Raw genomic sequence first — 24,713 nt, forward strand, 5'->3', positions numbered from 1 at the left:
GGTTTTCTTCTAAACTAGTGACAAGTCACGAAAGGAAGGTTGAGCACCAATGCCTGCAGCTGCTCACTGGAGCATGGCCAGATGAGAATTGTGAGGGATGTCCCCCCCCCATCTCCTCCCCTCAGGAACCCTTGCCACGCCAGAAGTTCAGTCCCTGCACCACACCAGATGCTCAGCATGAACAAGAGTTACTGAACTGATGTTTCAATATGTGATGGCAAGTGGGATTGAAGCAAGGCAAGTGTTTACTTTCTGAATGTCGATTTTTGACATGCCTCTCTCAGCTGCAAATCAACCCCTCATAAAATCAAAGCCCAAGAAGTGGCTGATGATTCATTTTTCCATTCTCCTTTCTTGAGAGCTGTGAACTCTAACTTGTTTTTTCTCACAACTCCTTTCCAGTTTGAATTATCAAGAAAAATATGTATTAGGTTAAGTCATCTGTATAGTTACATGTGATAACTGAGCTGGCAGGGATAAGTTCTCTAGATGTATTATTTTTCCAAACTTTCTGGGGGAAAATTTATCCAGAATGTTCCCTGAAAACAATATCCTGGGAACAAGTGAAACTAATGTTTTGTCCATTTTGAAAGAGTTTAGTTTTGATAAAGCAGAGGCTATGTCCAGGAAGATACCGGGAAAATGGAGCAAAGAGTTTATTCAGTTGTATTTTAATGGGCTAAAGCCGTTTTTTTTCAAACAGGTTGGCGACAAAGAGAAGGATGTTGATTAGCTTATGCAGGTGCAAGCATTTTTCAGGAAACTTTAAGACTGGACCATCAATCTCATTTGTGCACATGTGGAATGCAAATATGTGGCTTACATCATGGGATTGCTGGGAAAGGAAGACAAAGATTGTTTATTTTGTGTCCAATAGTGTACACTAACGTGCCCCAAAATTGTGGCTCTGCATTTATCTTCCAAATTCTGCAATAACACATTTGGCAATTTGAATAAATAGGGAAAATTAAATACAGTGTGCCAAATTCACTAAACAAAGCCATTTTCAGTTGCGTGCCCTAAAATATAGTTGCCTTGCCTGCTGGTCATCTTACAGATAGTTATTCACTACAAATCATCCAAGGATAAAAGAACTAGCCATGATGGCTATGTTCTCCCTGCACTGGCAGAAGCAGCGTGCCCCTGAATACCCATTCCTGGGACTGCAGGTGGGGAGAGTCCTGTTGCACTCAGGGTCTGCTCTCGGGCTTCCCATAGTCATGTGGATGGACGCTGTGAGAACAGGATGCTGATCCTGCATGCTCTTCTTATGTTCTCATGTTTCTAGGAGTTTATAAAATAAAGTTGCCATCCTATATATTTACAATACCTGGCAGTAAGTCCCACTGAATTCTGAGTAGGCATTATAGAACTGTGCTTTAGGTTAGCTAGGTCAAGTTCTGTGTAGACAAGGCCAACCCATCATTTATAGTGTATTCTTTCTATAAATCAGTAGAGGGTGCCGTTGCACAAAATATAAGTAAAAATCCTAGGTGCAACCTGTTCTCAGTTTAGTAGACAAGACTTTCCATTTTTGCAGAACCAAGTTAAAGCTCAAAAACTGGTTAAACCTTCCTTTGGTGTGTTCTAATCTGATCACCAGGAACTGGCACAATGGCCATTTTTAAATCAAATTGGTTAAAAATAAAGGCAGGGTCAAGATATGACCACTAATCTTGGTTAATCCGTATAGATGGAAAAACAAAAGTGATTTGTCATTTGACTGGTGCTTTTTATTGGGTGAAATATAATGGACATTAGATGCCTCTTTGGGACTAGTGTCTGTAGCGTTGTTGCCACCCAGTCATCTCCCTGACCGAACTTATTTATTTATTTATTACATTTATATACCGCCCCATAGCCGAAGCTCTCTGGGCGGTTTACAGCAATTATCTTGTCTAACTTGTCTATCTCGTCTGCTCAGGATTTTGAGGTTAAAAAATTCCACAGTTGGTAAAAACTTGGAATTGGCATTTTTCTTGGAATTGATGTTTTAGATTCAATAGGGCTTACGAAAGCAAGCATAGAATTGCAGCATCAATTAATTGTTTCCACTTTGGCGGGATCTTATTTGCAATTACTGAGAGGAGTGGGATTCCCTATTTCTAACTTTTGTTCTTTCTCTTGGACTTTTTAAACTGCAGTCCTAGACACTTACTAGGGAGTAAGCTCCATTAGAAACAGTGGGCCTGACTTCCAAATAAACATGCATAGGATTGCACCATCAGTGTCTCAGTAAGAAAGCCACTTTTATTTCATACATTTTGTCTTGTAAAGGGAAGATATTAACTAACAGGTGAGAAGATTTTAGAAACCCTTTGCATTATTTTCAGAAGACATATTCCAATTCACACTTCATTAGGAAAGACATTTTATGTAAGGTATCTTTGGCATCTAAATCTTGATGAAAGAATCCTGAGAGAGATTCCTTGTCTGCATTCCCAGTGATTTGATTGCTGATGCCAAACTTTCTGTTACTCTTGAGACTTATACATGTTGTCATTCACTGAAATGGGTTCACCTAACAGAACAAACAGAAGCCAGAGAGGACCTTGGACTATTTCATAGGTACGTTTCTATTAAGCATTCAGTTAGTTGTCTGCCATGTACTGAACTTGCAGCAGAATTGTAAAGAATTGTCATAAACTGCTCTTGTCCTTTCAAAAGGTATCAAATACAGGCTTGCTAATTTAATTTTAGATAAATTAGTAAACTGTTTTGTCTGAGAATATTTTTTTAAATTCCGCATAAACATTTTTGTCTATATCCCATGTCCTGAGTAAGAGGTATGGGACAAAGGGAATCTGGAGCTTTCCATTTAAAAAATAAAGAAGATAAATATTCTTGAAAAACAACAGTTAACTAGATATGTTACTGCTACAGATGGATGACTGACAATTTTGGTTTCTCGTTTTCTTTAATCTTAAACTCAGTCCTCCACATTTCCACATCAGTTTTGGATTTTTTTAAAGTCATAAAAACTCAGCATTTTAGAGCATATTTTGCCTAATATACAATTTTGTATGCAATCTTGCCTAATATACAACTTTTTGCAAAGCGGTTTTCCCTAATATAATGTATTCTGTATTTTTTTATAGTATATATGCATTTATATGTACACTTTAGCATATGCATTTTGTACGCATAGCTTGACTGGAGAACTATATTGCAAAACTCAGAAAAGTGCACATTTCAAAAGATGGCTTTGTATCAGTTAACCTAATGTTTTGCAAAGTGTGGATTTGGTAGGTTCGCCTTGAAATTCAAATTCTCTCCCTCCCTAATTACTGCAAGAATAGTTGTTGCTGTAAAGGCTGACGCCTTGGCCTTTGGTATTAGCCCTGCGCTCTCTTCTCTTTTCCCAGCTGCAAATCCTGGATGGATAGTGGTTGTGTATCATATCCTTAAGCCTATCTTTTAGTGTTTATTATTAATAATAACCATTTAATTTATTACCTGCCCTTCACCCTGAGGTCTCAGGGCAGATTACAACAATTTAAAATACATCAAAAACAATTTAAAACAACTTACAATTGCAAACATCATGAAAATAGGGTTGGTCCCAAAAATAAACATCTTAGGTGTCCAAGGCTAGAGTAATTTTCCAGTGTTGGAAAAACACTGGATAACATTGAGGTGATTTCTGATCACCCTACTTGTAAATGTCCTTGGGTTCACTTTGGGACAGTTAAACATCTCAGTTACTAAGGTGGTAGGACCCAACACACTGTCAGTCAGAGGGCGGAAAATCTCCCTAGATGCATGACCAAAGCTGGCATTTGGTTTGAGTTGTGTTAAGATTCGAGCTGGCAATGGTGTCAGGAGTCAGACTAAATATAAAACATGGACTGAAAGCAAGAAAGCTATATCAAAATGGCTGGATAATGGAAGGGAGGACTGGGTTTGCTGGCAAATGCACAGCTCCAACTAATTGAAAGCTGAGCTGGGAGCCAAACATGATTTCAAATGCTGAGGTGGGAAGTTTCTTCTCCTTATTGTCCTTTTTATGTTGGCAGTGCAACAGGAACAAAGGTCTGCCTCTGAGCTATAGGCAAGGGCCAGGGACAGCAATCAGAGTGCCAGTCCATAATTTTCAGTATCTACTGCCTATATACTCTTTCAGCAACTTGTCCGCATTTTATCTTTTGTAGTGTTCCCTGCTCCTGTTCAGCCAGGCTCCCATTGGTGTGGATTGTTTGTCTGGCCCAGAGTAGGAACAAACTATGCGGTATAGTTACCTCTTCCTTTTTATTTGAAGTTACAGGCCCAGGGGGTGGGGGTGGGGTGGATCATTCCCACAAATGCAGTAAATTGGGAGGGGAAGTTTCTCTTTCGTCCCCACTGCAATCAGAACACTTTCCTGCCGTCACCCCCACTCCCTGCAGTTAGAATGCTTAGAAAAACTTCCCAGCGATACCAACTGGAAGTTTTTCCTAAGTGGTCTACCTGTGTGGGAGGGGGATTATTTTAGTTCCATCCTCACTTACTGCATTCCCAGTAAGGATCACTCTCCCACCCCCAGTATGCCTGTGTTTCATAAAAGTAACTATGTGCATGTTAAACATTAAATGTAGGATATAGTTTGGCCCTCTGTTGTGATTTTTGCTCCAACCCAGGCATATGATTGCAGGTTCAGTAGAATTCTTTTCTTTCTGCCCTCTTGCTTTCCTCCTTGCCATGGTCCAATTGCACATCATAAATAATCCTCACTTAGCTTTTAGTATCTGAAGGTTTAACAGTCTTGAGTGCTGCAGTCTGCAGTGAATAATATACAAATAAGCCGAGGCTATGAGAGCAGTGGGAATAATTATCCTGCACATTCACTTTTGTTGGGGGGGGGAGTGACAAGGAATATATTTAGAACTCCAATCAGCTGTTCCTTCCCCTTCTCTTTAATAGAATTTTATTCATAAGCTTATTGGAGTTCAGAAACCTCAGACTGGTAATCAAATCAAGTTGCAAAATATGTTTACATATTGCTTATGAGTTTTTTCAATTTACTGTGTGGGTTTCTGATTTCTCTTAGGAGAATCATTCCAACCATTTCCCTTGCTCTTTTTAAAAATAACTTACAAAAGCCTCTTTTCACTCATCATTATCCATCTTCCTTAAACCAGAGCCCCTTCATATGCCAGCATATGATATTTACAGCCTTTATATCCTGCCCTGTGTTCATTTTTTTCCCCACATGAGAGACTTGGACAGCTGAAAATGGCTTCTGAAGGTTGCAATAATTGTCCAGGACTTGCTGAAATAGTTTACTTTTAGGAGAACTGGCTTATCTTTTGGATGAGGCAGCCAAGGTTTCCCACTCAGGCATCCGCTCTGGGTCTCACAGTGAGAACGTTGCTGTCACTTTGAGGAGTGGCAGAGCAGCCCAGACATTTTTGTCTTCATTTTGGATGCCAGTGGCATTTTTGGGGTGTGGGTGAGAAAATAAATGTATGTTTTTGTTTCAGCCACCCTATCTGGGCATGTAAACAAGTTATGTATACCTGTTTTTAAATTTTGCATATTTTATTTATATATTGATAATTGTTTTACATTGTTTTATGTATTACCATTTAGGGAGTCTTTGAATAAGTGGTTTATACTTTATTCTAAATAGTAAAAGAAAAGAAAATGGTGGCGGCTCCCACTGCTCAACAGAACCATCTTTTCCCCCACGAATGCCCCTGGGAATGATATAGCTTCATTCTTCTTGGGGCATTCTGTTCAAAATGAAAATGGAATGCTGCTGGGCTCCTACGCCAGTGCTTGAAGCAACAGCAGTGTTTTTATTTCATGAAAAGAAAAGACCTTGTCCCATATTTTTTTAAATTGTGTTTTGAATTTTTTTTGTGTTTTAAAATTTGTATATTTGTTTTTAATGTTTTTAATTGCTGTAAACTGCCCAGAGAGCTTCGGCTATGGGGCGGTATATAAATGTAATAAATAAATAAACATTGGAATAATAAGCCATCCCTCACCTCCCCCCAAAAAGAAAGTAGGAATTCAGCAAGGCATACCTGAAAGTGACCAGAACTATGGCACACGGGGTGGGGGGCATTACCACCTAAAAATCAAAGTGCTGGAAAAATAACTAATGCTTCTTAAGAGTAACTGCTCCGGCGAATTACATAGTGGTCAAACAACTGGACAAGCAGCAAACACAATAAAAATCAGTCATGATATAGTAGCATTAATATGACTGAATTTTCTGTGTGTGAAGAAATTCTAGCCATAATTGTAAAAACTATTTTTGTTAAGCTTACTTTGAACTAAAAAGAAGCCATTTCTAAAAACATACTCTCGGTAATGTGCATTCAAATTAATTAATGACGGTTTTATGTAGATATCACTTTTGAAGGTATAAGTGAATTTCTGATAGTAGACAATCACCCATCACTTATTTTGATGTCTCTTCCCTGTCCTTTCACTGAAGTTTTAACTAGGTCTGCCTTCTCATTTTGTCGAGAACTTAAGTTGGGAAGCTCTGTTTGCCTGACATCAATGTATGGAGTTTTAGCTTATGGAGGTGGGGGTGGAGGACTTTATATTATTACCCACCTAATTCTGTGAATTAATGTGTGACTTCATCTAGTCTCCCAGGTTTGTTAAAGGCCTTTGATGAAAAATAGCCAGTAGAAAGGTTGGGATTTGGCTTATCATTTGCATATATATAATCTTCAGATGCTCTGAAAGTATGGATACAAGTGTTGCTTGCTATCTGGGTAGGAACACTCAACACAACCACACTTTGTGTACCAGTTTCAATAGATGGTATGATGGGGGGGGTGTTACGTTTTCCCAGCAACTGCAACTTTCCATTTGACTGCTGGGAAAATGCAATTTCCTTATACTAGACTCAAGCTGGGGTTAAACGGGTTGGATTCCTCTGCACGGAAAGGACTAGCTGGGGCAACAACATTTGTATCCCATGCAACCATTTGGAAACTGCTGCATACTTGCTATGTGAATAACAATTGCTAATCTTTGGGGGGGGGGGTTCCTAGCTGTGGTGGCTGATCTTCCATTAGGATGAATATCAGCAGACAAAGACACACATATACCCCTTCATGATCTTCAGATCACTGAAGCAGCTTGAAGAAAACCTGCCATTGCTTTTTAAAAATCCATTTTCTTTAAAAATGTTTTCTTAAAAGATACTGGCAACAGTGGAGGTGGGGGAGAGAATGAGGTGATTGAAGCATGCTCATTTTTAAAGCATCATATGTTTAAAATATTGATAGAGGGAAATTTTGGCCTGCTGACCATGCAGGGTATTCCTATCAGCAGCTGCAAACATTTCCCCACAATTATGTGAAACTCAGCAAAAAAAAAAAAAACCCACCATGAAATGAATTAATTCATTTTAGATATATGTCAGCGGTTACAAGCAGGAGTGGGAAGAAACCTCTTCTGTGCCAAATACCATATTGCCCTCATGATTGTCACTAGGGCAGCTGTGGGTTACTTTTAGGGATGGGGAAGAAATTGAATTCAGCTTGCATTTAAAGCCAAATTTATCAAATTCGCACTTTCTGAAATAACCTGAGAACCAAAACACAGCCACCCTTTGAAATTTGCACTTAACCAAATTTTGCAATTCAGTTCTCCAACCAAGCAATGTTTACAAAAATATATGTATTAAGGGAAAGTGGGCACAAAGTGACTATATTGGCAAAAATAACATACAAAAATGCATTATATTCAGATAAATTGCTTGCAGAATGTGTACATTAGTCAAAAGTGCATACAAAATATGTTAGGTGAAATTTTAATGAGAATGTAAAAAACAAATTTCTACAGAAATGTGGAGAATCGAATTTTAAGACTGGAAAAATTAGAGACAGAGAACTGAAATTGACAGATTATTCCATCCCTAGTTAGTTTACACAGATGCAGGTCCAGGTTTGGGGGGAGCCTGGGCAACCTGTTTTGGGTGCCCCCTCCAGTGGCCAGGGTCCTGTAACAGCCACCGCCATGGCTGCAGCCACCAGACTCTCCCTCCCCTTCGCTTGTGCAGAGGATGTTCAGGCAGGTGATAGCCTTCTCTTTGTGCATTGTGGAAGCCTGTGAATAAAATATATAAAAAGGCAGATCAGTTAAAATTACAAAAATGAATAAATCAAACAATATATTTTTTGTGGGGGGGAGTTAGACTGGATGTCATCTGAGGGGATCTCTTCAAGCCATGTGATTCTTGATTGTAAGATTGGGTGAACCAGGAAACTCGGGTCAAGGTAGGGGTCCAGGCGCAGTGTGTGGAGTCATATGGGGGCAGGATGTCCTTGGGGCTGAGTGGTTTGGGCTGCTCTACTGTAACATCAGGTTCTGCACGGTACCCAGTTGTGCCAGATGTCTCCACAAAATCCAACTCTTCTTCCTTGGATGAGATCCTTCACCCCCAGACGCCGTGATCAGGCTAGACTCTGACAAGAACCCGCTTCAATCTGTGAAACTGGTACAGTTACAGGCGCCACATAATACTTGTTCCACAGTTGTAAGAATTTTTTTTAGTGTTGCAGCACCTAAGGTTTGGCACTCCCTGCCTATTGACATCAGGCACACGCCTTTGTTGTATCCTTTTTGGCGCCTCCTTAAAATGTTTTTGTTGAGGCAAGTCTTTCCAGACACAGATGCTGCTGGTGTGTTTTAATCTCTTTTTAGTCTACTGTTGTTTTTGTTCATTTTTTTAAAAAAAGTTTTGAATTACTTGTATTTAACCGTTTCTAATTTTATTTGTTTGTGTAAACCACTTAGAGGCTTTCCACAATCAAGTGATATATTAGTTTTGTCAAATAAATAAATAATAAATGGGGAGCCTCCATCTCACGGGCCAAATTGGTCCACCAAGCCTCCTAAGGTAATGAAGTACACATACAAACTTGAAACAAATTACAGGATCAAAGCAGCTCTACTAGGGCTTAATTTGAGTAAGGATTCAGCATGCATCATCAGCCCAGATCTTGGACTTTAAAAGGGTTTACAGGAGCATATGGGAGAGTGCTTTTCCCTTACTCCTGGGTAATCACAATCTGCACACAAACAACTAACGAGAGGTTGAAGAGAGTGGGTCATATTGAGGCTGGGTCCACTTTTGTTATAGAAGTTAAACATGGACAGGTTGGTTGTCTTGCACTCTGAAGAGTGAGAAGCCATGCAAATAATCAGGACCCCTGAATGCTGATCAGCATCTAGTATTTCTAAAGTGGGGGTGGGGAACCCATGGCTCTCCAGATGATGTTGGACTGCAACTCCCATCATCCCTGACAATTGGCTGTGCTGGCTGAGGAGAGTTGGAGTCCACCAGGACCATGCATTAGTCACCCCTACTCTGTCAACACTCCCAGGATTGGCTGTTGGCACTCTTTTGCCCTTTGATTGGAATAAACCTACTCAGCTTTATTACTTCAGTATTTCATGTCTTCCATATAACAGGCTGTGACTTGCCAGGCAGTTTTATTGCTTTTGAAGTTTCACGTTCGACCACTTCCTCTGACTAGGGCATAGTGCTGACGAAATCATTTGGTACTTTGCTTTCTTCACTCTTCTGTTCCTGCTGTTTTATATTTACAAGTCAGTTATTGCATCTTTTAAACAAGCCAAATCCCCTAGAAGCCAGTGCCCAAATTCTCATTTATCTTAATGGATCTATATTGCAACAAATCTATCATCCTGTTGATTCTACAGCATTCTCCTGTAAGATGAGTGACACAAATCCAATCTCAATGGAGTGAGAGAATGGCAATCCAGTCAGTGGCAACCTGGCAGGCACTTCCTGTACTGTTATGGTTGGCCGGGCATAGGGAAAGGGTTGAGATAGCTTAGAGAAATGTAAAAAGATAGGGGTGCAACTGTGCAAGTGGCAGGAAGGGCTCGAGCTGTGGATTATAGCAGGTCCTGGCCATGCCTGTCTTAAGAACTTCCATCCCTCTCCATCCCTGCTCTTTCATATTGCTGCTATTAAAACAAACATATGCAAAATATTAAGTATTTAAGGACTGCCTCCTAGCCTGCACAGTTTTGCAATGGCTGACTGCTGTCCAATCAATGATCAAACAGGCAATTTATGACTCAGTCCACAATTGACAACAGCAGCAGAAACTGACCTATCCTGGAATGGGGGAGGGATGTGTGGACAGAAGACCAGACACTTTATCTTCCCCATCTCACCCTAGCTAAAAATGAGTCATAAGCTGTCATGCTCCTATGCACAAAGACTATTGAAAAACTGATGTTAGTACAAGGATTGTTGCTAAACTGAACCCACACACGTATGCACTCACAATTCATCAGCACTGATCATTCCCTATGAGTGGTGTGTATCAAGATCCATAATCTATTAAGCACTGGGCCAGTTTCCTCCCCATCCCAAAAGCGCTAACTCTAAAGCAGACCTGTACAACTGGTGATTCACTAACCCAACCTTTACCACCCTGGTGTCTTCCAGATGTTTTTAGACTACAACTCCCATCAGCCCCAGCCAGCATGGCTGTATTGTGGCGTTCCAGGTGCTTTTGTAGTCCCAATGCCCCTGATAGGTGACTAAATACAACTGGTGTGCTATGTTTGACTTAGTAATGACACCTTGTGCATGCCTAGAGTTCTCTGAAGTTATATGCATAAACTCATAAAGGGATAAAGAATGTGTTTCTCCATTTGCGTCTCAATTTACTTTTCATTCCCTTTCACTGATCAGAAGAGACCTGTTAGTCTCATGCTACTTTCTCTCCCCACACCCTTCCTTCAGTGTTATAAGGAAGGTGGCAAAAGCCAAGCCATTACTTGACTTCTCTGGCATGTCAGATAATGTGCTGACTGTGCACAGTGGTATCACGTCAGTGTTTCCCTTGATGCAAAAGAGATATCCATTTTGCACATGTGACTATGTGTTCAATTTAGGCTTCTCTGTTTCTCTGAGTTCATAGAATACCAGTAGCATAATAAACAGGAATAATCCTAGGTAACTGGAATTAAAGTCTTGGAAAAATAGACCTTGTAATCTTTAACTACTGGAAAGGGGTCTAAACCCCTAGTTTTATGCTTCATATAAAATACTGAATTTACAACTCGCATCTCACTGTCCTCAATGGCTGATCTGGATCATCATTTCATAGACTGCCCTTCTTTGTAAAGAGATTAATGTGGTGGTGGTGGTGAAAATGAGCAGCAAGCATTCCTTTTCTTCCCCTTGACTCATTGTCTAAATGAATTTCTGATTGCTTTGTGCCCCCAATCATACATTTTATTCTCTGTCCAGTTTATTTTCTCCCAATAGAGGTCTTTGACACATGAATGCCCATTTTGCACTAAGTTGTGAACATTCTCATCATTAGGTTTATATATTATCTTATCTGGAGAAATTTGCTATAGACTTGTTATACTGAGTAGGCTGCTGTTGTGATAGACTTGCATCATTGCAATGCTTTGATCTTCACCTCCACCACCTCCTCAGTATCAGTTTGCAATGGAAGCCTTAGCAGTGCTAGGGGACTCTTCCAAGTTGCACCAGTGTGTGTGTGCTGTGCATCATAATTATCTGCAAGACAACTGGGATCTTTTTAACTGTACCTTCTCTTCTGCTAGTTTGAGTTGCTCTCTACAGCTGTTGAACCGTAGTATCAAATCTGGTTTAAGAACATAAGGGGATGCCTTGTATTGGGTCAGATATTTGTGCATCTAACCCAGCATTGTCTACTGTGACTGCTACTAGATCCTTTTCACTGGCAATGCAGGAATTGAACTAAGGATCTTCTGTCTGCAAAGGCATATGTTCTACGGTCTATCCCTGATATTTATGATGGGGTGTGTTTTGGTTTATTATTTTACCTCACACTGGCTCAGTGAAAATTTAGAATGGCAACTATACAATCAACAAGTGTCATGGGCAAGATTGGACTCTCCTTGCCTCAATGTTTGATAACTGCTACTCAGTCATGGAAAATGAAAATGGGGCTGATCTTGATCAGGATTTGAAGAAAGGACCACAGTGTCAGGATTTGATTTCTGTCTTTTAATGATCAATGCTTCCTATACATTTATTCATTTTCTTTATCTCTTATTTGGGAAGTAAATCCAAGGACATGTCTTTTGAAGTCCTTTTTGAAAAGGTACCTCCACTTTTTGCATTACCCCGGCTGTGCTAAGTGCTCTTTGGTCCCTAAGGGCTATTCTACCTGCCGGAACAATTTGGACATTTTCTCCCGCATTTTTTTAATGTGTATTTTTATGTATCTCATTTGTCTTCCTCCTTTAATGCTCTGTTCCATTTCTTTGGATGTTGCATTTTTTAACCCAACACATAGGCTTCTGATCTTTTTTGGGGGGGGGGACAGCTATTAGTATCTACAAGGCCCTATGCCAAATCCCTTTAAAGTGTGTGCTGCAATCAAATCCTAAAATCCAGAAGTTGGAAGAAGCATTTTATTTACTGAAATTTAAACTCTGTTTGATCTATTGGGCTCTGAAAGATTAATCATGTTTAAAATATATACAGGATATTATTACATGCAAATCAAGCCTCTGTCTGTTTTCCCAGCCCATGTCAAGTTGAGATTGTTTATTGTTCTCTTATACTAACCAATGACATTCCCTCCAGCTGGGGGAGAGGGAAGGCCCACTCCCTTTAGCCCACCTTCTGGAAGCATCTCTAGCTAGTAGTATGTCTGGCAGTCTTCTGTACGCATTAGTCGTACAAAGATATATTGAACAGATCTGGCTACAGCAATTAACAAAGGCGCTATTTTGGCCAATTTCTCTTTCTACAGAATCCCATCTTATAGATATAAAGCCACAAGCTTGGAGGAGACCTCAAAGAAGACATCCACACTAATCCCCAATGCTATAACACTAATTAAAACTATAATCACCACATACTGATTTCCTCTGCACTAAATGCCTACCCAAATTAAATCTGTATAAATCATGTCAGAAAATAGGAAATAAAAACATCTTACAATGAATTGAGCTTGAATTTGGTAGTCTTCTGTGGTGATTTCATTTCATATCTCTTTATACATCAGGCTTATCCACATAGGAGCATAACTTCGTGCTAAAGATGCTGTTTTTACCTCAGTTTTCTGTTTGCACTGTCTACAGTAAGGGATCAAGGCCAGCTGCAAACATGGTGTTTTCTAGTCACACTTGAGAAGAAGCATCAATCATGCAGTTTCCTAAAGACCACGCCCTCTAATTTAACATTTCCACTCCCTCTGTTAACCTGGCAACCGAGCATGTTCAGTTTGTTCTACCAGTAAGTTTCATTTTAAAAAACAACCCGGAAGTGCAATTATTTGTGTTTTCACTGGTACAATACAGATGAAACACAAATCTTTGTCTGAGCAGTGTTATGCTTTTGTGCACAATTTAGGGGAGAAAAGAAAATAAAGCCACCATTTTCAGCAACTTAAAAAAAGCTTGCAGAATGGGAGAGAGAACAGGATGTTTCTCTTCAGCCTACAGGAAATGAAAGAAGGGAGGAGGAGGAGGGAATAGGTGCAGAGAGGGAAACGATTGACACACCCACCTAAAAGCATTGAAGCAAAGTGTCTGCAAGCCCTACAGATACAGAGTGGAGATGTGCTTTCCTTCCCTTTTCGGATTATCAGAGGATCGGGTTAGTATGGATTTACAGGGGGGGGGGAACTGTGTGATAGCTTCTGTTTGCCAGTAACATCATGTGAACCATGTGAATTAAAAGGGGATGCAAGTAACACCAGACGCATAGTAAAACCCTGTGTAGATGAGCCCATCTTCTGCCTTCTGTCTTTTCTTCTGCCTCCCCTCATTTAAATCACCATCTCTTGATGAAAACATCTTATTGCTTTTATTGTGATATTTAAACTAAGTCAAAATATTTAACAAAGGAACCAGGGAAGAATCAACAAGAGAGAAAACAAAAAATATTTTTGCTGTCCAAGGAATGTTAAAATGTGCCCCTGATCAGCAGATCTTTTCAATATTTGAGTCAGCAGGAAGTAAAGAAGTGAAATTGAAATCAGGTGGTCTCTGTTTAAAGAAAATAAAGGTTACTTTTTCCCAATGAGTCACCATTTAATTATTACATTTGATTGAATTCGTAATCTGCTTAGGGGTGCTGTGTTCACGTGACCTGCTGGTGGTCTGTAAAACCTCATGGTTGATAACCTTATGAATGGTGAATTGTAAGGTAGTCACACCATTGTTTTGGCATCAAGCTCTGAAAAGGTCAGGATAAATAGCCTCCTTTGATGCGTCTGGCTCAATTGACAGGCACTGTACATAAGGAATTTATTACAAAATGGAAATATTGTACATCTGACCCAGTACCAGCCTTAAACATTTTACTATCTGAGGCAAAGGACAAGATGATGCCCCTCCCATTCCATGTACAGATACTGAATGGAATGGCAAGTGAATCTTCAACACTGGCAATAGAACATCCTCCTCTGTACCTGAGGGTTGCAGGCTTATGGGGTGCATTCCAACAGGTTGGAATGGCTAGGGGGCTCAGGGGGAATGGCTGGGAGAGGGCTGACAATGCTGCCCCCACCATCATCTGCCACTTTGACTGCCTCACTCTGCCCCATACTAGACACAGCCCCGGTCAGACCACTGGTTATGTTGGTCCCATTACCTGATATGTAAATATTTCCTCAAAGTTTGCTTTGGAATGCAAATGTCACTAGTCAGTAATGCTCAGGACATAATTTCCCCCACAAGTTCTTCCCTAGCTCTGAATGTACAACTAGATTCCTTGTAGGCTCATGTGGAGATGTTTTCTTTAAAAATGTGAGCCTCTTACCCTTGTTGAAATGTTCACTGATCACCTTGGAACTATATGAACTGCAAAGCCAACTCCTTTCTAGGCATACACTAATTATACAGCCATAAGAGTGGCTGTATACTATAGTCCACATGGATTTTTTTCATTCTGCAATGTTAAATCAAAAATACCTCCCCATGCCATTCTGATGCTTTCCATAAGCTCATTTCAAAACAAAACCTTACAAAACTTATAGTCCTGAACTTAGAAATGCTTGCTTAACAACCCTCTAAATTTTCATGGTGATAAACAAAACAGAGAATCGAGAGTTCAAAGTGTAAAAAGAGAAAAATCCAGACCCCTTTTAGACTTTTTTGTCAGAGTTCTCATAATCTGTTGAAATTCATTAAAAATCAGCCATGTTTACAGAGTACCTGTTATCCTATTACTGACCTTGCCCCATACTCTGAACTTCATCTTCTGCAGTTTAAAAGTTTTAAAAAATGCCTGGCTTATTGTTAATTAATTTAAGAAATTTAGCATTGAACTCAATAATGTCAGGCATGCTGTCAACAAACTGTCAGTGTTCTAAAAGCCAGACTCATAGCTGCTGGGCTTGCCTAATCAGGGGGTCACACCCACGTGAGACCTTTATTTCACTTTAGACAGTCATGGCTTCCCTGAAAGAATCCTGGGAAGTGTTTGTGAAGGGTGCTTAGAGGAGACTCCTGTTCCCCTGACAGAGCTTTAGTGGCCAGAGTGGTTTAACAGTCAGCCACTCTGATTGAAGCTCTGTGAGGGGAACAGGGCATCTCCTAGCAACTCTCAGCACCCTTCACAAACTACACTTCCCAGGATTCTTTGGGAGAAGCCATGACTGTCTAAAGTGAAATAAAGGTCTGGTGTGGATGTGGCCAGGGACAGCTTTGGTTTAAATTTGGTAGGAGGCTACATGTGCCTGCTGTAGAATAAAAAGGTGGGGGAAACCCAGAAAAAGAATGATACTGTTCACAATGTTTTCCTTCTGGAAAGGAAAGGTGCTTCCCCTCTTCCCAGTGCCCACCCATCTAATCTCGTCCCTGCCCCTCCCTTCCCCCTCCCTGCCCCTCCCAGCCCCTCCCCCAGGTCAGTTTCACCTATCCTAAGCATCATTGTACAGGAGTAAATCCCACTGAGCTCAATAAGCATGCAAATGATCAAACCTGCCCTCCTCCCTCTTATCCCCTTCTTCTTGCCCCTTCCCTCCCCCTTCCTTCACCCTTCTCTTCTCTTCCCCTCCCCCATCCCCTTCCAATCCCCTCCTTTCCCCTCCTCATCCTTTCCCTCACCGACTTCCCTTCTCTTCTATGGTTAGTTTTATCTATCCTAGGACTACAACCTGGGAGACCTGGGTTCCAATCCCCACACAGCCATGAAGCTCACTGGGTGACTTTGGGCCAGTCACTGCCTCTCAGCTTCAGAGGAAGGCAATGGTAAACCACCTCTGCTTACCATGGCAACCCTATTAATGGGATCACCATAAGTCGGAATCAACTTGAAGGCAGTCCAGTTCATTTTCAAGCAAGATTGCATGGGAGAATCTCATTGAACTCAATAAGTTTGCAAATGATCAAACCTGCCCTCCCATACTCTTCTCTTCCACCACCCGCTTTTACCCCTCCCCTTTCCTTTACCCCTCCCCTTCCAATCCCCTCCCTCCTCCCCCTCCTTCTGCTCCCCTCTCCCCCTTTCCTCTTTCCGCTCCCCTCTCCCCCCCTTTCCTCTTTCCCTCTACTCTCCCCTCCTCCTCCACCTCCTCCCCCACCTCCTCCCCCATGGTCAGTTTTACCTATCCTAGTCATGATTGCATGGGAGAAAATCCCACTGAACTCAGTAAGCATGGAAAGAGAGCTTCGGCTATGGGGCGGTATATAAATGTAATAAATAAATAAATGATCAGACCTGCCCCTCTCCTCTCCCTTCCTCCTCCTTTCTTTTTCCTCCTCCCCTACCCACTCCAGCCCTCCCTTTTCTCCTCCTCCTCCCCCTGCTCAGTTTTACATATGCTAAGCATGAATGAATGGGAGTAAATCCCATTGAACTCAATAAGCATGCAGATGATCAGACCTGCCTTTCCCCTCCTTCCCTTCTCCTTTCCCTTCCTCCTCCCTTCTTCCCCTCTCCTCTTCCTACTTCCTCCTTGCTCACTCCAGGCTTCCCTCTGCATGGTCAGTTTTACGTATCCTAAGCACAATTGCATGGGAGTAAATACCACTGAACTCAATAAACTTGCAAATGATCAGACCTCCCCTCCTCCTTCCCCTCCTGCCTGCTCGCCTCCCCCTCCTCCCCTCCCCATCCCCTGTGGTCAGTTTCGCCTATCCTAAGTATGACTGCAGGGGAGTAAATCCCACTGAACTCAATAAGCATGGAAATGATCAATCCATTCTCAGCAAACTTGCACAGGATCCCATTTCTTACCTCCCAGATTAAAAAGCAGAGAAATTCACTAATAGGCAAAAAAAACCCTTTTGGTTTAAGAATGTACCTATAGTCAACAGATATTCTATCAAACTTCAAAAAACAGGGAAAGTGGGCAGCTATAGTGAATGCACCAGGGGAGCAGGAGATCTGACCTCCTCTCTGAGATATTGTACTGCCCTACACATTTGTCAAAATGCAAACACAATTTGGATTGGTCTTTCACAGTCCAATCCACTTCCTGTGTAGCTTGGAAGAATTTGGTAACGTGCCTCTGAGCATACAGTGAGTGATGGCAACACCTGCAATCAGCCCAAAGAACAGAAACAGGACATGTGCTGTGCTGATCTTGTTTTAGCAGGGAGGAAGCAACAATATTAAAACAGTTTATATAGTTCAGATAGTCATTTTAAATATGTTTGCTTTACTTTGCAATTTTAGTTGTTTCCTGTAACAAATCATTCTCTTTTGTTTCTGTTTCTGTGAATATGTGAAGTACAGCAACACTTTGCAACACTAAAAAAAAAGCTCCAAAAACAATTGTGGCACTGATTATTCTGCAGAATAGTTTCCAATGGACATGAGGAGTGTCTCAGTTTGCACAAGACAAAACAGTGGGAGGTGAAATATATTCTAGCAAAATTCTAGGTGGGCTCTATGTTTTTAATTAGCCATGCCCATCTTTCCTTAAGTGGAGTAGTTTAAGCATAGCAGGCTGAAAACATGCATTTTGGGCAGGCCAAGTTTGTGCCACCACTCACCATATGCTCAGAGGCACATGTTACTAAATTCTTCCAAGCTACACAGGAAGTGGATTGGACTATGAAAGACCAACCCAAATTATGTTTGCATTTTTCCAAATTTGTAGGGCAGTACAATATCTTGGAGAGGAGGGCAGGTTTCCTGCTCCCCTGGTGCATTCACTATAGCTGCTCAATCTCCATACTTTTTAAAGTTTGATAGAAATATCTGTGGGCTCTTCCGGGAAGGGTGACTTAGCCTGTGCCTGCTTTTGAGACGGGCTCCTGCCTCAAAAGAAGCTTATTCAGATATATCAGTCAGATTTTTTTTTTTTTTTGACTGATTAAACTTCTCCCGGGTAGGGAGAAACGAAGAGATTAACCTCAAAGCCTATTTTTGTTGGGACGACCAGATCTCATTAATTTATGGGACGAGGTCCAGCCGACGAAGGTGGGACGGATTTTCAACAACAAGCTCTATCTGATAAAGCGAACGTTCATCTTATCTTCTAAGAGAGAACGCACTAACAGGCAAGCACCCTTCTTTCTATATTTTTCTTTTACTTGACTTAATTGTTGCTGTTTAAAAGAGATTTGCCAGATTGATCGGTTTTTGACATCTCACTGGGGAGCCATAACTTCTCTCTGCTACTCACTAATTAATAGCTTATCTCTGTTTTTGTTGCAAAAAGCTGTCCTGGATTTGCATTCTAAAGATATACACAGAAGAGGGATTTCTATTCCAGATTTTTATTTTGAAGAATATTATATTGTCTGAGACTACTCTCTTTTTGGTCTATTTTATTTTGACGAATCTGTTTCCTGACGACCGCCATTAATTGTTTCGATCCTGGGAACTGCATTTTGTTTACTTAAGCATGGAGAGATAAGGCTGTCTGCTCTGTTTATACTGTGATGTCACCAAGTTTGGAGTATTAACCCAATTGTTGCTGAAATAAGAAGTGGTTTTCCTATATTTTTCTTTTAAAATGGCAATTAAGAAAGTGGCTGAGAAGCTGGAAATAACTATGTTTCAGAAAATAATGGATGAGATTGAGATAACGAAACAAAACCTGCGACAGGGTTGTAAGGAGCTGAAAATTGAATTGAGTAAAATGAAGCAGGAGATTAAAGATATAGGGGTCCCTGTGAGAGAGGTGACCCTGGAAGGGGTCCCTGTGAGAGAGGAGACCCCGGAGATTGGAACAAACGTGGAACAGGAAAAAGATTTGGAGTCTATGGACTTTAGAAACAAAATCTATTGTTTGGAGACACAGGAGATTAAAGACATAGGGGTCCTTGTGAGAGAGGAGACCCTGGAGACTGGAACAGGGGTCCCTGTGAGAGAGGAGACCCTGGAGACTGGAACAGGGGTCCCTGTGAGAGAGGAGATCCCGGAGATTGGAACAAACGTGGAACAGGAACAAGATTTGGAGTCTATGGACTTTAGAAATAAAATTTATTGTTTGGAACTCAATGTTATCTCTGAAGAAATTAATGAAGATTCTAGAGATAAAGTTATCAATGGCATGGATAATCTTCTGGACTGGAATGATGTGATGGAGCCCAATATAGAGAAAATCTATGGAATTAACTGCAGCCATGTGACAATGGAAAAACTTTCAAGAGATGACCCAGTGTATTTTGAAAAAAAGAACAGAGATATGATTTTACAGCAGTATTTCAGCAACCTATTCAGAATGGATGGCAAGAAAATATTTGGGATAGAGGTAATTCCCATCAGACTCTTACTATATGACTATGGCTTTGACAGCAAGATTATTATGGAATACTGATAATGGAAGATTGGATACTGAAATTACTGGACTTAACAAGACTACTGAAGATGGAAGATGGAAAATGGAACTAATAGGGATAATAGAACAATGGCTACTGAAATTACTGAACCTAACAGATTCTGATGTGATGGATTAATTGAAATGTTTATTTTGACTATGGTTATGACAATAAGATTATCATAATTAGTAATGAGATGGATTAATCGATATGCTTATCTGGAAAAAAAAATTGATAGATATATTTCTTAAAGAATTGAAACCTCTCTTTGACTTTTTGTGGAAAGAATAAAGTAATGTTTATGAGATTTGATGATTAAGTAAGATAACTACTGGAGGAAAGTGATTTTATAATATGACTTAAGAGACAGGATTGTTATATATTATAGACTTATAACTGATTTGATTTTGTCTTGTATGTTTTATGAAAATCTGAATAAAAATTATTGAAAAAAAAAAAAAAAGAAATATCTGTGGGCTATAGGTACATTCTTAAACTGCAAGGTTTTTTGCCTATTAGTGAATATTAGCCTCTTACTCTCACTGCAAGTTCTCTTAACTGTTGTGAATTGTGTAAGCAAACCATCTGACCAACCAGCTTTCTGTTTAGTGAACATCTTATTTCTTTATTAGCTTTATATCCTGCCCTTCCTCCTAGAAGGAGCCCTTTTGTATTTCAGTCAATTTCTAGATAGTTTCTTCTTCTGTTGCTCGAGAGGTCAGAAATCGCAGGGAAGCAGATTTTGACTAAACATTTGAAGAAGCTTCCAAATGGTTTGACAGTGAAACAGACTGCCTTGGGAGGTGGTGGGGTCTTCATAGGAGATATTTAAGTAGAGTCTGGATGGTCATCTATCAAGGATGCTACAGCTGCATCGTGCATTACAGGGCGTTGGACTAGATTACCTCCACTAATTTTCTGATTTTACAGTAGTCCCTCATCCAGCCTTTGAGCCAACTGTCTATTTGTAAACACAACTGGATCAACTCCCTCAAGGTGCCTGGTGGGGAGGTGCACGCCAATTTGTCCAGCACCTCAGAACTAAGTCCATTCCGGTAAAAGTACATCAAAGCCGGGTCATTGTAATCAGTCTCTTGGGCTAACACACTGAATGCATTGGTGTAGACTCCCACAGACCCTTTTCCTTGTTTCAAAGTTCCCAACTGGCGAGCAACTGTCTCCTTCCGTTGAGGATCATGGAACATGTTGGACATGACTCTAATGAAAGCGGTGTTCTGGCCCAAAACAGGGTTGTTTCTGATCAGGTACGTGGTGGTCCATTTGGCCGCTTCCCCTTCCAAGAGACTGATGATGAACACCACCTTCGCATCATCGGTCGGAAACTTGGCTTGGTGTACGCGAATGTATAATTCACACTGGGCAAGGAACGTGGTGTGCTGGTCACTCTGGCCACCATAACGGGAAGGTAGCCCCAAGAAGGACTTGACTGTGACCGGCGCCGTGGATGGCTGTGCTGCACCTCTCTGGGCGATCAGAGCTCAGAGGTTCTGGTTCTTGAGTTGCAGGTTCTGGGTTATGATTCGGAGGTTCTGAAGCTCGGCATACAAGGTCTCTACGGTTACTGGGAGTCCCCTTTCTGCGCCACCACTTGCCTCCATGCTGTCAGTCATGGGAATGTCGGTGAAGAGGGATGGTGGCTGAGTCAAGCTGTCCTGCCCAGAGCCCGACACAGGAGATGGAGGTGAGACTGGCAATCATTCTTGCTTTATTAGAATCACGGTTACATGAAAAGCAGTGTGTTTCATAGACCTAACTAGGCTGGCTCACTGCTGATACTAACTATGCTAACTAAGCATTCTCTGCAGTGTGTAGAGTAAGTCGACTCAGCACCTCAACCAGGGGGGCGCTGCCTTAAGTAGGGAAGGTCTTCGCTCCTAATGTCCAACTCCTGTATGGTTTCACCCTCTGACTGTCCTGCTTCTCACATTGTCACGAGGGGGGCAAGTCTCCGCCTGCTCATTGGTCAGTACAGGCTCGCTAGGTGCTGGCTTGACTTCAGGAGGCGGGGAGCAAGTTGGCAGGGAAATGTTTGAAGGTCCAGGCAGGGAGTCCTGGGGGGTTGGAGTTGGCACACGCACAAGATCGCTCCCCAAAGGCTCTGGCAGAGTGGAGGTCACTACAAGGTGAGAAACCACAGGGGATTACCCCTGTGGTGTGTTCTCTCCTCAGATGCCACTGGGGGACAAGGACTCACCCACATGAAAGTGGCAGACGGAGGGTGGAAGGACCCTGTGTGAGGGGAAGAGAAGTGGAAATTTCCCAGGGTTGAGAGACTGGGAGATGAAAGGAAAGCTCCTAGCAAGGGAAGCTGGGAGAGTCTGTCATTTTCTGTGAGGACAAGAGTGAGGAATTAAGCACTACTTTTGTATAGAGAATAGATTATGTATTTGTACGTTGGTTTTGTATTTTATGTACCCTGCAACTGATTTTCCCTTCCCTTATTTCTTAGGTTGCTGCTATTATATATGTATGATGTTTTACAATTGTATCTAAGAATTTGTATTTTATTATGTATATATTTCTTATTATTATAATTGCTTTAATTTTTGTATGGTACAGATATTATGTTAAGTGTTGGCAAATATTGTTTGTCATTTTTTATGCTGTAAACCACCATAGGGTCTCTTGATGAAGGGTGGTACATAAATTTAATAAGCAAACAAATATCTGTGTCAAGGTCATCATGAATGCAAGCAATTTTATCTGTGAAGCACTTAGCAAATTGGTACAACAGCTCCTTGAGAGTTCCAGATGTTGCTGCTTCATGCCCATACCCAGGAGACACTGTTATTCCCATTTCATTTTTAATGACCCCATGAGGACCAGTTCCTCACTGTTTTGCAAAATGAAATGGATTTAACATGACATAACTATGTGAAGCTGTAAGGTACCTGCTTTGGCTTTAAATGGCACAAGCCATATTGCACAGGGCAGGTTTTCAATAGATTGTGCCATCTCTGTCTTCATATCACTGTCCACACCATAAGCTCATTGTAAGCATATAATGAGGAGGACTGAAGCAAACTGGATAGAAAGGGCAAGTCATGAAAAGCAATTTGAATATTTCAAAGTCAGGCCATTTTAAAAAAATAAAACTCTGGTGACAGAAGCTTTCTTTCTTTCTTAAATGTCCCCTTTCTAGCAAAAAATATGATTTATTAGTTGCTGCTACATTAGAGCCCTTTAGTGTTGCTGAAGCATTGCTTTTCTATAATTAGTCAGAAGCAGGATTAAATTGGAGGTTCCACATGGGACAACTAGCCTTTCTGTCCTGTGCAGAATATAGAAGGACATTGCTGGCAGATGTTGGCAGATATTATATTGGAAGATGAGCAGGTGAATGAACTCCTGAGATTGTGGATGACATGATTAGGTCCTGTTATAGTGTTGTCCATGTAAACATGGGGGCAGAGATGGCATCTGGGCACTATTACAGGACCTAGTTATGTTATCCATAACCTGAGAGGTTCATTCGTCGGCTTATTTTCCAGGGCAGTGTCTACGCAAAGAATAAATGAACACAAATTTGGCATCAGAAATAAAAACAACCAAAGGCCAGTGGTGGAAGATTTCAATCTCCCAGACACACTGTAAATGACCTTAGAGTGGCCATCCTGGAGCAAAGGAATTTCAGAGGGAGACCGCTGAATTAAAATATATTAAGAAAGGTTCAATGCTATTACTTGTGGACTGAGATGAGACAAAGGGGTTTTAGCACATATGTGTCAATTAATTAACGTCAGGATGTCTGTGTTAATCATTTTGTGAATGATCACTGTTAATGGAGGACTTTTTAATCACTGTCTGTACTTCTCCAGATTTCATTTTCCTATCATCTTACTATTTACAATTCCAGTCCCTCTGAACTGCCACAAGCCACGTGTATGTGTCCATATGATATATGCTGTAACTCAGGAGAACACTTCCTGAATCTGATGAAGTGGACTGTCTTTGATAGTCTTTAAGGTGTCACAAGACTGTTGTTTTTGCTGGAAAAGACTAACATAGCTACCCATCTGGAAATTATTTAAATTATAGTAATTACTCTAAATCTGCATATGCACATGCAAACCTCATGCAAATCTATATCCTCTTTTGTGTGCGATGCAGAAATGGCCACCCTACTGCAAAATAATAAATGAACATAAAGCTGACCTTCAAAATGGAAACATTTAGAAACCAGTGGGAAAACATTTCAGTGTTCCAGGACATCAGGGTAGGCTCCAGATTTGTTGGGGCCCAGGGCAAGAGTGCCCTATATGGGCTTGTCCTCCCCACCCACTCTGGATTTACTGGGTTGGTGGGTATTGGAGGAGAAATATCCCCACTTGTTCTACTCTGCCTGCGCCTCCTGCCCCCTCTGCCCGCCTCTTCAATTATTATTTTCTTTCATTTTCCATTGCCCCATTGAATGCTGGGACATCTTTTTTTTAATTGATCCAGGCAATCCAGTGTAATGCAGGCAGGCAATGGTGCTATGATTTACTGGATGGAATGAATGGAGTAATGTTTCAGGCTTGGAATCAATCTACTGAAGCATTTGTGTTGCTGTGGCTTATGAAAGTAAAGCTGAAAATTAATTCAAATGCACTTGGATCTAAGTACTGTCACATGGACTGTAGCCTGGTTAAAGAATCATAAATGCAGGGAAAGAATAAACAACAACTTGGCAAGCTTGAGGGCCAGATTTCCAAAGGGAGAATGGCAAAGCTTACCAATACAAATGTTTTGTTTGCTAAAGAGAACTCTCCTTGAGAATGAGAGCAATGCAATAGTGCCTAGAAGATAATTAATGTTACAAATATGGGGAGGGCCATAGATATTATATAGAGACCAAAGAGGGCAAGATAGGTTTGGAAATCAGGACAAACTGAAGAACATACAAATTGCCCCATCTAGTCACAGTATGGCATACCTAATGTCGGGGCAGCATCAAATGCTGCAGAAAGATGGGTCTGTTGTAAAGC

The sequence above is a fragment of the Rhineura floridana genome, chromosome 2 (genome assembly GCF_030035675.1).
Source record: "Rhineura floridana isolate rRhiFlo1 chromosome 2, rRhiFlo1.hap2, whole genome shotgun sequence".
Classification (NCBI taxonomy): domain Eukaryota; kingdom Metazoa; phylum Chordata; class Lepidosauria; order Squamata; family Rhineuridae; genus Rhineura; species Rhineura floridana.